The sequence below is a fragment of the Lepisma saccharinum genome, chromosome 4, assembly GCF_977018435.1.
Source record: "Lepisma saccharinum chromosome 4, izLepSacc3.1, whole genome shotgun sequence".
Taxonomy (NCBI): domain Eukaryota; kingdom Metazoa; phylum Arthropoda; class Insecta; order Zygentoma; family Lepismatidae; genus Lepisma; species Lepisma saccharinum.
The window spans coordinates 96,944,606-96,957,498 of NC_139232.1; the positions used below are offsets into that span (position 1 = coordinate 96,944,606).

Consider the following 12,893-nt stretch of genomic DNA (forward strand, 5'->3'; position numbering starts at 1 on the left):
AGAAGATGAGTGGAAACGCTCACTTTCCACGGGTATGAAATCGGTTCTCAGAACTGGCGATCAGCGTTATGCAAGTAGCCATGAGACATGGTTAATTCTCATCCAATCTGACTGCGACTGCAAAAAAAAAAAGAGTTCGGAATGTGTTCCAGCCGATATCACTCTCCTCCAGAGACGGATCAGCTGATCGCCATTGTATGGTCTGGTAGCCTCAGGGATCCGGGCGAAGTCCACGATGCGTGGCTTGCGTAACTGACCACTGACACAACCACGTTTTAGGAGCAACCCTTGCGATGAGTTTCAGCGAAGCCCGAGCTGGAGCTCTTTACATTATAGTGCATTCAACAGAGTTGTTGGGTCGAGGAGTCCAATAACAATGATCGCGTTATTTGGCCTAAGAGATAAAAAGTGAAACCTCACGTCCCATAGCAACACCCTTTACAGTATCTCTGAATCATCTCGAGATGTAAATGCCTGATATGTAATGTTTTATTATTATTATTATTATTATTATTATTATTATTATTGATATTTTCTTTATTTAGCGTCGCTTTTCTTCCACTTTCGACTAATCGCGATGATGACGATGAGTGATGATATTGATAAAGGGACACTCACAAAGAACACAAATGCGCAGGCCGGGATTCGAACCCGTGACCCCTGGCGCGGTAGCGCACTCTGATAACTACTCCGCTACTGAGGTCAGCTCGTAATATATACACCGAACTTAGAGTCTCATCTAGCTACCATACCCAACCTATCTCAAGCTTTTGGAATAATTTGGTGCAGTTAAATCTGCCATTCCAATCCATAGAAGTGTTATGGATGAATACATTTCGATACGTCTAAAGTGAATCTCAACAGTATCTATATATATATTTTAATGCCATTACATGCCTAATTGATTATGGAAAGCGCATATGGATTTAGAAAGCGTCCTGTTGTAGACCAACGGTATGATTTATGTAAGAGTCTAGAAGCGAGGTGACCAACAAAGCATGATACAGTTCTCTAGTGGGTGCTGGCTTCTCCAGTCTTTTGTAACAAAACATTATGTAATACTTTTTTTTTTCTTGTCCGAGGACTTCGCCTTTCAGGTTACCCCCTACACGTTTCACATTCACAGAGGACGAACCCACGCCCTTTTTGTGATTTATCTGGTATCCTTCCAATGTGCATTCCTCAATATGAATATACGATAATCATGGTCGCTACTTACGGTCTCTTACGTATAGAAGGAGGCCGCAAATGCATGGCAATGAAGCACTCCTACACGCACGTGTCACGTTTTTATAAGTATCCCTGAGGTGGATCGGGCAGCTATGTTGAGAGGCACGCACGTACATGTCGCTCGACTCCAAATAGTATATGCACTTTCCAGATGCCTTCAACAAGGATAGTTCGGTTTATTTGTGTATCGAGGCTGATCGGGATCCTGAATAGTATGGCGAGGAATATATTACTGGATATTCTCTTTTCGGAAGACCAACAACGGTTACTACAGCACGCCAAAGGTCCGCCGGCCTTCGTGGCGGAGTGGTTAGCAGAGACCCCACGGATCCGGGGTTCGAATCCCGTTATGGGCATGGGTATTCTTTGTCATTGTCCCTTCATCAATTTCATCGTACCCCCATCTTCATCTTCGCGATTAGCCAAAAGTGGCAGAAAGGCGAAGTAAAGTAAACCAAATCAATCATCACTCATTCTCATCATCGCAATTGGTCAAAAGTTGCACAAAAGCGACGCTAATTAACAAAAATATATTTTTTTTCGAGGGAGTCGGGTAATCTCTAATCTCCGTCCACAGCAAGAATGAAATCAGCGTAAATAAAAGAACGTCACGTGGATTTGCTCGTTGGTTAATTTTCAACTCTGATTTAGTGAATATTCATGTGAAACCACTGCCGTCGAAATTAACCAATGCGATCTCTCCCAGATCATGTTGCTTTGTTTGCATCGACTACATACTACGTATGAACGTTATTTCTAGGGTCTCGGATTCGAATACCTGCCTGGGCATGTGTGTTCTTTGCGAGTGTGCCTTCATCAATGTCATCCTCATCATCGCGATTAGCCAAAAGTGGCAAAAAAGCGACGTAATAAAACCCAATTCAATCAATCTCTGGAATGTGCAGAGACATCTTTTCCGGTCTCCGAAACGAAGGTCAATTAGTGACTCCTGAGCATGTGGAAAAGCATTTGGCTGTGCTCAATGAAGAAGATGCCTGAAGGCGTGCGAAAGGTGGTTAGTCGACGATGGATGTTCGCTAATAGACTCAATGACTCGCTCATTGAAACAGCCGCGTTTCTCTGTCCTATTCTTTGGCGGTGTTGTAATCTTAAGTGTCGAGAGCTTTCGCCACAGTGTACCAACGCCGGATAATAAATTGTTTTGAACTGCCATGACAGGGCGAACAAGAAAAGGAACAAAGTCAGCGAAATTCTCAATGGGGTTAATTTGACAAGAATCTTATTCAAAACAAGTTATTCAATACAAGCGAGATTGTGTGTCGTAACAACCATGTAATCTAGAATTTATGAGCTCATTTCTGGCAATTCGTCATTTAGCCACTCTTAGTATTGAGTTCACTAAAGATGTCGAACAGTTCTTCAAAGCTGAGAGATTTTCTCGGATTTCCAAACAAGCTATTTGGTGTCTGTTGTAAGAACTAAGTCAATCTAAATAAATACATTGGCTTCTGAGAGATCTTGGGGAGCATCAATTTTGCGCGTAGCAATATAGTGCATGTGACAAAAGTTGCATGCTTTATTGAAGTCGTGTAACACATAGGAAAGGAACTATTTCTCAGAAGTCACATGATTTTGTTCATATTAACATCAGTCTTACAGTGAATGGAGAACAACTTGTTCCTTTAAGTGACCTCTGCAATTGTAGAGTGAATAAAACAACAAGAACACACACTTCTGTTTTTAAACGGATTTCAATTCAGAGGTCTTTGCTTTCACAGTAAACTATGCTAACCATTATACTACTCAAACGGTAGTTAAACGATTGCTATATGTGATGGCTATCATTTCATACTACAAAGCCGGGTGGCGTCAATGGTACGAAAACTGAATAAGACAAGGATGTACAGCATGATTCAAAAAGACTGACTCAATTTCCAATTTCATACACCTATATTTCCTGAACCACACTGTATATAACAATAATTAGCTTTAAGTTCAAGTCATGCTCAGATAGAATCCAAGTTCCGGATTCCAGAGTTTAAAGTGGGATTCGAACCACTTATGACCTGAAGATTATTCTTTCGAGCAGGATGTCGATGTTGCAATATGTTTAACCGCAATAAGCAACATAGGTAAATTCATGATGGCATTATACCTAGAGTAAAGCTCTTGGTGTCAAGTTATAAATATTCTACCAGAACAATTCCGTTGACTTTCGGTGCTATCACTATAACACAGTTGAGACAAGTGCTCTCAATCAGTATGGTCTGCTCAGTGGGCCGAACCTGCAAGCTCCAATTTAAGAGTGCTTTAACCTGAGCGGTCATTCACGAAGACAGCGGCAGTAACCTTTGGGTTAAAAGAGGAAGGTACCGCTTCACCTGACCATGCGGGCAAGGGCACCCATGTTTAAGATCGAGGATGTACTTGGCCATCCACCTACTCCTTTTTTTCATGTATCATCTGTACCTGAACGTCCTAGAAACGTTGCGTCATTCCCTGACATCTTGCTTGCATTGAGAAGAAGAAAGCTGAATTTATGCACTCATTTTCTTTACCCAAGGCTGTGACAATTTTTATTACTCTTGCGCGGGAAGTGCATCTCAAAAGATGTCGTCGGAATCTCTGCAACGTCTTCCTGAACATAGACACTTATTCCATTACAATTCTTTAATGTTATTTTCCTTTTTTTCCATCCGATAATGCATTCCTAAAATATCGTAATGTAAAGTTGAGGTCATGAGGTATTTTTGTCACGATGACACACGTTTCTACGAACCTTGAGATAGGAAAAAGAAAGGGATTCCAGAACTAGCAACATCGAAAGTTCTGCATTACAGCTGAAAGTACCTGCGGAGTTTTATTAACTACATTTAGCTGCCTTAGTGTTCACGGTATAACGAATTAGTAGATGTAACAACATCGCAAAACGTTTATGAATAGAGCGAAATCGCGAAATGTGAAAAAAAAGATGCAATTTTGAACATTCTGCACGTAACTACACCCCCAATGATGAAATATGCATGAGTTTTATTCGCGAAGTAATGCGAAATGTGTGCTTTTCCAAGAAATTAACTCTTTTTCGCCAAATAACCGTGAAATATCATGAAATTAAGTAGAAAACACGCAAAAACCGGCAATCGAGGTTGTGCGCGCAAACTGTCGATTTGTAACGATACGTTTGCCTAAAGTTTCCTTCCACTTGCAGCTGAAGAACGTTTTATCTTCGATCACATCAGGAAGACGCTGCAAATTTGGATTTCCCATGCACATAATCTCAGTTCGAAAACTTCGCTCCCTCTCATCTGCATTCCTTTCTTCCCCCGAATGTCTACTCAACTTCCAGTTTCATTGAACTTGCTAGCTGTAGCAGCGATAAGATTAGTCTGTTCCCGCACATCAAGGGAAACAATGGTGTCATTTGTGTTCAGTCATGAATGAATTTTGTTTATCCATGTGATTTTCAACATGTGTTTGTGTATGTGCAGTAGTGATTATTTTATTTGTTGAACAGCAAGGATATCCTTTAAATACATACAATGAATAAATCACTTGAGATATGCAATTTAGAAATGAAGTGATTTTGTGTTGATGTTTTATTTTGGTTGAACAGCTAAGTACTTGTGTATGTGTACAGTATATAAAAATGAAGTAGTTTATCAATTTATAGCTATTTTGTATGTTGTTTCCTCTCCTGATGAAAATGTTTACGAGTTCAGTGTTGCTTAACCAATCTCGAATCCCTTTATTTACGAGTTCAGTGTTGCTTAACCAATCTCGAATCCCTTTATTTACGAGTTCAGAGTTGCTTAACCAATCTCGTACCGTATCCTCTTGTTTACGAGTTCAGAGTTGCTTAACCAATTTTGAATCTAATGGTTTCAATGTTCATGATTCTTTAACGAACCACCAATTCCTTTGCTTCACATAACGAACCTCAAATCTTTTTATTCTTCGTTCACTGCTGTTTAACTGATACTGTGTCTTTCATTCCTAAGTTGACGATTGTTTAGTTAATCTCATATTGTTTGGTTACTATTGCATGTTGTTTAGTTCACAATTGCTCAACCAACCTCTTCTTTTAAAATTACCTTATATATTTTTTTTATCATCCATGACTGATTAGGTAACATGGTATTGTTTGATAGTGCATGAGTGCCCAAGTAGTGTGATATTGTGTCTTTCCTAGTTTGTTGAAGAGATCTCCATTGTTTAACTGCTACTGGTTGCAAAAACTTATCCAAAGCAGTTTTCCTTGTTTCCGAGGCGGCAAATGCTTAAGCAGCCACAGGCGTCAAAACAACAACTAGGATTATTTCCGGTATTTGCAGACACTACCGAGAAATGTTTCGGCGAAGGGACCTACATCCTCCGGCACTCTTCCCCTTCACGTGTTTCCACCAACGCTCAGTCGTTAACCCCTTCCTTTGCGGTGACGTGATATGCACTGGTTTAATTCCTTGTCGGATACACTTTGCACGCGCGTAGAAGAGAACCTCTCGCAGCGTAATTTTGACCGACCCGGTTATGAATTGCTCTCCGAATGCATCCGGTCTTGGCCTTGTTCCAATTAGGACATGATTTCGATATGTGCTAACACATGCATCGCACATGTTGTTGGTTCACTTTCCGTGGGAAAGAAGTACTCGTAATTTTGCAACTGAAAATGAAACCAATTTTTTTTTCTGTTTCTGCCTTCTGGCTTCTTTTGACGTAATGATTCTCCGGCATCAGATTTCGTAGAACGATAGGATATGGGGATCTACGAATCGATAAGTTACGTAACATGATTATATCTAGCTTCATGGTTCTCGGCATGAAGCTTCCTTCGAGCTTTGGCCGTACCCGGTTACTGATGATTGGCCCTGGCAAGGCTTTGTTTCGTATACGTCACAACAGTTGGGTGGGACAACAAATTAGAGAGTCATATCGTTGAAATTTGCCCGCCGTACTTAGGAAGTGTGCACTCCCTGGTGTCATCTTCGTCACTGTCGATTTGCATGCCACCTTCTGAAAGAAACGCAGGTAGTCTTTTTTTCACCCGAAGATAAGCGATTTAGTCTTTAAATGTTTGAATGATTGATTGATTTGGTTTATTTTACTTCGCTTTTCTTCCATTTTTTGGCTAATCGCGAAGACGAGGATGAGTGATGATATGATGAAATTGATGACGCGACGCTCAAAAAGAATGCCAATGCCCAGGTCAAGATTCGAACTCGGGACCCCTGGCGTCCTGGCGTGGTGTGATAACCAGGTTGGCTCGAATATTTGAAAAGGCGAGAAAAATATGTACATAAAATATAGTCCATATAAATGTCCAAAATATTCCATATTTACTTTTTTAATTGCGATTTGAAAGCGTTGTAAACATTTACTGAATACAGCAGTACCAGTGGAATTAAGAAATAAGCTTAGTAATGTTTGAAGGATACGGCAGTACTAGTGGTAATGGACAAAGAATCTTATACATTAGTACTGACGGTAATGGACAAATAAACTTAGTAATGTTTGCAGGATGCAGCGGTACAAATAACATCAGTAAATGTTTTTGCAGGATGCAGCAAACAGTACGTTGGGAGCGCATAAATAGGGTTAGTGAAATTTTGCTGGATACAGTTGAAATTTGTTTAACGAGGAATCATGGTTACAAAGTTAAACCACATATGAAGGCATCTGTGGTTAAACTTTGATGCCACTACCTAACCTAACATGCTGCTGTGGAAAGGGGTGTGCTATGTGTGCTACATATGCGCATGTAAAGCTATTGGATAGTTTCTCTGCAAACTCTAATACTAGACTAGGAACTCTGTAAAATAAGATGAGTAATACGGCTTTGAAGTAGGTTCCGGAAGACAAGAAAACATCCCTCAAGCTGCCTTTGACTTTATACATAGTCGCTGAGCTTCAAAGAGGAATTCCACCACCTTCTGAACAATAGAATCATATTTTCTATTAATATGCGAATATGCTGGCGGCAATTCCTTATGAACTAGGCAGCAATTACTACCGAGGCATATAGGTAGTGCGTATTACTATAATTATGATCGGCTTCCGAGACTGCTGATCACAAACAATATGTTAGAACTGCAAGATTGCAAGATCCTTTTTGCAATTATTGTAATTATTGGTGTCAATGATCAAGTAACTTGTATATCTACCCACAAAGAGGTTTATTTTTGTCAAGATTCCACTTCATTTTCCAGCATGAATATATGATGTGGAAATCTACAGATTGTATAGCTACTTTATCTGAGAAACCACCCTGAGTAAACCAATAACACTATCAACAAATATGTTCTTGCTCTTTCTCTTTGTATTTTTTCCACATTGATTGTTAATATTTTTTGACGGAGTAGTACCAAGTCTGCAATGGACATCGAACCACTTCAAGGGTGGCCCCCTGATAGCGCAGTGGTAACAGTGTAATCAAGGGTCCCGGATTTCGATCTTAGATTGCACTGTAGATTCAATCCTGACTACCCTATCTGGCACAATAAATTGACTTAAAATTTGACGTTTAACCACCTCATCAAGTTCAAACTTCCCCGGCTATATTTGTGAGGCGTCCCCCCAAAAAACTTTAATATTTGTCCCTGGTGTACAACTATTTCACTAAAATATACTATTATATCGGGTTGGAATCCAGGAGAAAGGAATTATCCGTTCATTTATAGTTAATACAGAGGTGGACACCAGAAATTTAAAAAAATAAATAAATAAGCAAAGGAACCAAAGTTTCCTAATACTACATACCATTTAGTATAGGACACAGAACCACAAGTACCTGTCAGAAGTGTTATATGACACCACAAAACTGAAAGGGATGGACGACCTAAATATAAAACTCCACGCGAGGATGTAACGCGGAAAAGATATTACACAACTGATTTTTCCAGCGAGCCGTTCCATCATTGCACGACGTACCTGCGAAAAGCGTTATGTGACATGAAGTGTTATGTCAAGTGTGGACAAGAAGCTCGGGGGGATTATGTTATGGCTGGTGTGTTGTGAGCACGTGATGAGATTATTTAATAACATGCGTTATTGAATAAGTACATAACTGACAAAATTCCCACCATATTAGGAAGACTTTTCTTCTGGATATATTGTACGGAATGGTTGCATATCACTATCCTTCGTAACTATTACCTTCAGGCTATAAAAGGTGCTTTTGTCCTTGAATGTACCATAGCTCTGAGACTCGTATGTTCAATATTTTGTCATATTTTATATAACTGTTCTCGAGGTATGGCCTCCTTGCATCATACAAGTAGGGCAAGCTGCAAGGCATATTGAGTGTTGACGCTATAATTCCAAGAAAACAGCAGGAAAAGAGTCACTTATGATGTGTAGGCAGGAGAAAATTGTTATGGAATCATTGGACACACCCTGAAATTAAAAAATCAAGAGCCAATATACGATGCAAGTTTGTTTTTAAGGATAGTTGTGTGTGTTCAACTCTGTAGCAACGGCGGTTTTCTCCGGATTATATAGCTCTGCCAAATACTGTGAGGTAGATTAAAAATATTGCATCGTTCTTATTTTCCACTTTAAACTAATCGCGACAATGGGAATGAAAATGGATGTGAGCTCACAAAGAATTGCTCTTGTCAAGTCTCCGACTCGAAGTCGGATAGGAATAAGGTGAGGAAACAATTGGAAGTGGAAAAAAAGTAGTATTAATTGCCCCCGATTCCGGGCTCCGCCCCTGGGGTAATTCACCTACCGCCCCCTACAGCCTTTTTCTATAAAGTCCCTTTGAATGAAAACATGAAAAAATACGATGAAAACATGATTTTAAAAAAGTTGAATCCTAGTGGAAATTCGCATATATATTCACGTTGAAAACCAAAGTTCGACCTGGCAATACTGTGTGTTTACAACATTGATTAGGTTCAAGGAAACCAGCTATGGCAAGTAATGTAGTAGTATTTTTTATTATTATTTAATAGAAATCTAACTTCAAATTGAGAAATGCACAGTGACAATTCGAAGTGTTAAATACGTACTATTAACGCACAATATATATTTTTTTACTTTCAAACAGTAAAACACAAGGGTCAATTGTACAGTCTAGCGAGATGGTATGTCGGTACTAACCAGTGTACGAGTAGTATTTGATAGAATTAGGTTATTTTACGTCACCTATCTTCCACTTTTGACTAATCGTGACGATGAGGATGATAATGAATGAAGGATACTCATAAAGAACAACCATGCCGAGGCCGGGATTCGAACCCATGACCCTGGCGTCGTAGCGCGCTATGCTAACCACTCCACCATGGAGGTCGGCAAGTGTGATGTAGTATTTGAAATATTTTCGGAGAAGGGAATTTCAGTAACTTCTCTATAAGCAGCGATATAAATAATTCCACTCCAAGTGCCAAAAAGTAACAATCAGAGGGAGAAATGTCCCCTCATCATCCTTCAAATACCACCCTGAAATGGAGAATATTAGCAATGGTCAACATCATATAATATCAGTGACTTGTAACATTATTTTTTCTTATTTAATGTCTTCGTCAGCCCTTAGGTTGGATGATGGGACAATCAAAGTGAAACATTTACATCTTACTCAGGATTTTAGCCTAGGACCCCTAGTTTCGTAACACGCTACTACAGTCATGTAAGATGACAGGTTCTTTTTGTCAAAAGAACATGATTTAAACCAAACACAATAAAAATGATCACATGAAGACTCGTAGCATTCACGTGATGCCTCTCAGGATATGGATGATAATATCTCTGTTCATTAGTTGGTCAATAATCAAGGTCAAGGTTTCACTAAGAGAAAGAAGTATATTTTACTTCTTAGCAAAATAAATACTTATGTGCATAAAATCCATTTCAGTCAAAGAAATAACAGCTTCTTACAATTCAAGTTGACCACTTTTTTTTTTTTTAAAAAAAAAAAAAAACAACTCAAAGCTCGATATACAAGATATGTATATACAGGTCAGTCATTATTCTGACATTATCAGTGATAGGTCTAAATATGAAATAACTATTGACTGGAATAATGAACATTTGTACAACGAGAAAGGTGATTATAAACAATAAATATTTGTACAAGAGGAAAGGACGTGTCAAACACTGACTGGAATCAATTTTGTGAGGAGAGCAGGGGATTAAGGCTTTATATAATCCCTGGGTCCGCCATGAATTCATCATTTTGGATGACCAAATTAGAAATGATGCAAGTCAAGATGGTATTCCAGCAGTGCCTGTATAGGGTCTGCAGTGAAATATCGGGACTTTCTTTGTACGGATGTTGTCCGACATTCTTTTCTAACTCTTCTACATGAAGATTTGCAGGTTCGTTCAACAATTGAAACCCGGCGATGTACATATTTTGCGTCACTTGTGTGCAGATTCACTTTTGAAATCATCAGCAGCACTTACACGGTCAAAAACGAGGTATTTCATGATTTTCGCAATTTGAGAAGACAGCCTCCGAGAAAAACTGACAGTAGGTTAAATAATACGATAAACACTGACCTATAAACTCCCCCCTTTCCACACTGAGGCCTTCAACAAGTATTTATCGTTCAAGCGTGCCCATTGGACAGAGTGTTGGTCAATCCAGACTCTCCAGATTCCAGTTCCGAAATCCCTCGAGGCAGTTGGTGGCAGAGGAGATTCCTTGGGACAGACACATTTTTCTTCTCCTTTTTCTCCTAAGGAATGGCTTTCACTTTCAAGTTAACTGTGCTCTTTAGCTTTATAAACAGTTCCAAGTACCCTAAGCGGGCAATTGTTTACACAGCTTCTGCTTTAATATTTGATCTGACGCCCTGGTATTTTACCGGACTTCAGTGCAAGCGACAACATTCTCCCTCCTACGTACGCAATATTGTTTCAGAGTATTGCGTGTTAGTCTTGAAATGGTTTCAAAACCTTTTTGTCTATCCTGAATAGAAATATATGTCCGTAGAAAACCAATACCTTTAGATAAAGGCTTTGAAAATTGTTAATGAGTACCTTGCATTAACCGATGCGATTGTCCGACTGTCTCCTACTTGAAGACTGTCGGACAAGCAGTGATTTTAGAAACTGTGTTTACATATGCCAGGCTCTAATATTTTCATTATGTATTGCTCGTTGATGAATATGCATGTGTGAACACACAATATATTTTCTGGCTTCCCTAATTATACTACAAAATTCACGTTTGGGAACTTTCAAGAAAAGAAGATAAAACTATTGTAAGATAAATGTCAATATTCTTCGCTCGAGCGTCGCACAGAAACAAGACTCCAAGCTTTCCCAAGAAGCACAGAAATTTATAACTTCTACAACAGCGTGACAACACGTGTAGCCAAAATATTTACAAGAGACGCAGAAATATCCTAAATCCTAGCACAGTACAGCAGCACAAGTAGCCAAAATATTGCCAGGAGGTGCGGAAATATCCTAAGCTTCAGCACAGTACAGCAGCACGAGTAGGCAAAGTATTTCCAAGAGGCGCAGAAATATCCTAAGCTCTAGCACTGTGCAGGAGAACAAGTAGCCAAGTTATTGGTAAGAGACGCGGAGATATTCTAAGCCCTGGTACAGTACAGCAGTATTCAGAGCCAAAATTCCGTTCTATGGACAAAAGTAAGACGTAGCCAATTTCTCCGCCTCGCGATCCCTGATGAACTCTGCCAATCTTGAGGCGACATCGAAATTACAGGGTAAGTGCTTCGTCTCGTCACACTGCCATCCGCGATGCTTTCGAAATGGAATACAGGAACAAAAACTCCTGTCCTTTGGCAACGGTCTTTTCCATTTTCTCTTCTCTGCTTAATAGTTCGGTCTGTCTCGTAATCAAGATTGCACGTGTTGAGATCATCGTACTTTCCTTCTGAATACAACGAATTTCATGGTGAAGGTTTCAAATTAATACCTTCTGCTTCCATCAAACTAAAAGCACTGTTGTTGCCCTTTAAAAAATGATGTAATGGCAAAGAGGGAATGGTCTACCTAATTTTATAGGTTGAAATATAATTCAAAACACTTTATTTATAACTACGGGTGTCGCGAGGGTGAAGGGGTTTAGTCAGCCGGAGGCATTGGAAATTAGCATAATTTCAAATTTGAAAAAAAATAATATAAAACTTCATATTTTGAGGGTCGATAGATAATATATATTTCTCTTAATTAGTCCTCCCAACAAGAAAAGAAAAACATTTATCTTGAAAAAAATAGTGCAAAATGCAGTTACTAGGTCAGATGTTAATGTTTTCAAAATTCCAAAAATGAGATTTTATGAAATGACACAATTAAACTTTATACGAATAAAATTTCCCCATAACTTTCAAAGATTTCTGTTGAACAACACTTCAGTACATTAACTCTATGATACGTGTAAAAATATAAAACATGATATGTACCGTGTTCACTCATCCGGTGTATATAATAATTTGATAATCGAGTTCGCAGTAAAATATATAACAGCCTGTTATTAATATAAGTGCATAATAATAATTATTATTCGATTATTATTTATTGTATTCAATCTTATATCAATAGCCGGACACTTGTGTTTTCAACATATTTACTATTTAACCATAGTCTTTTGAAGCAAACAAGAGAGCCTCCTCGATGGCGTAGTGATACCGCTGTCGTCTTGTAATCAAGAGGCATTGGGTTCGAACCTCGGTGGAGGCGCATAGTTGTTATGATCCCACTTTACACTGTAGACCCAGTCCCAATTAGCC

At 39.1% G+C, this 12,893-nt stretch overlaps 1 protein-coding gene across 1 annotated transcript in view; it reads right to left on the reverse strand.

The window, feature by feature from the left end:
• dsb (scavenger receptor class B member debris buster) overlaps positions 1 to 12,893 on the reverse strand; it is a 124,544-nt gene that overhangs the window by 36,174 nt on the left and 75,477 nt on the right. The window lies entirely within an intron of this gene.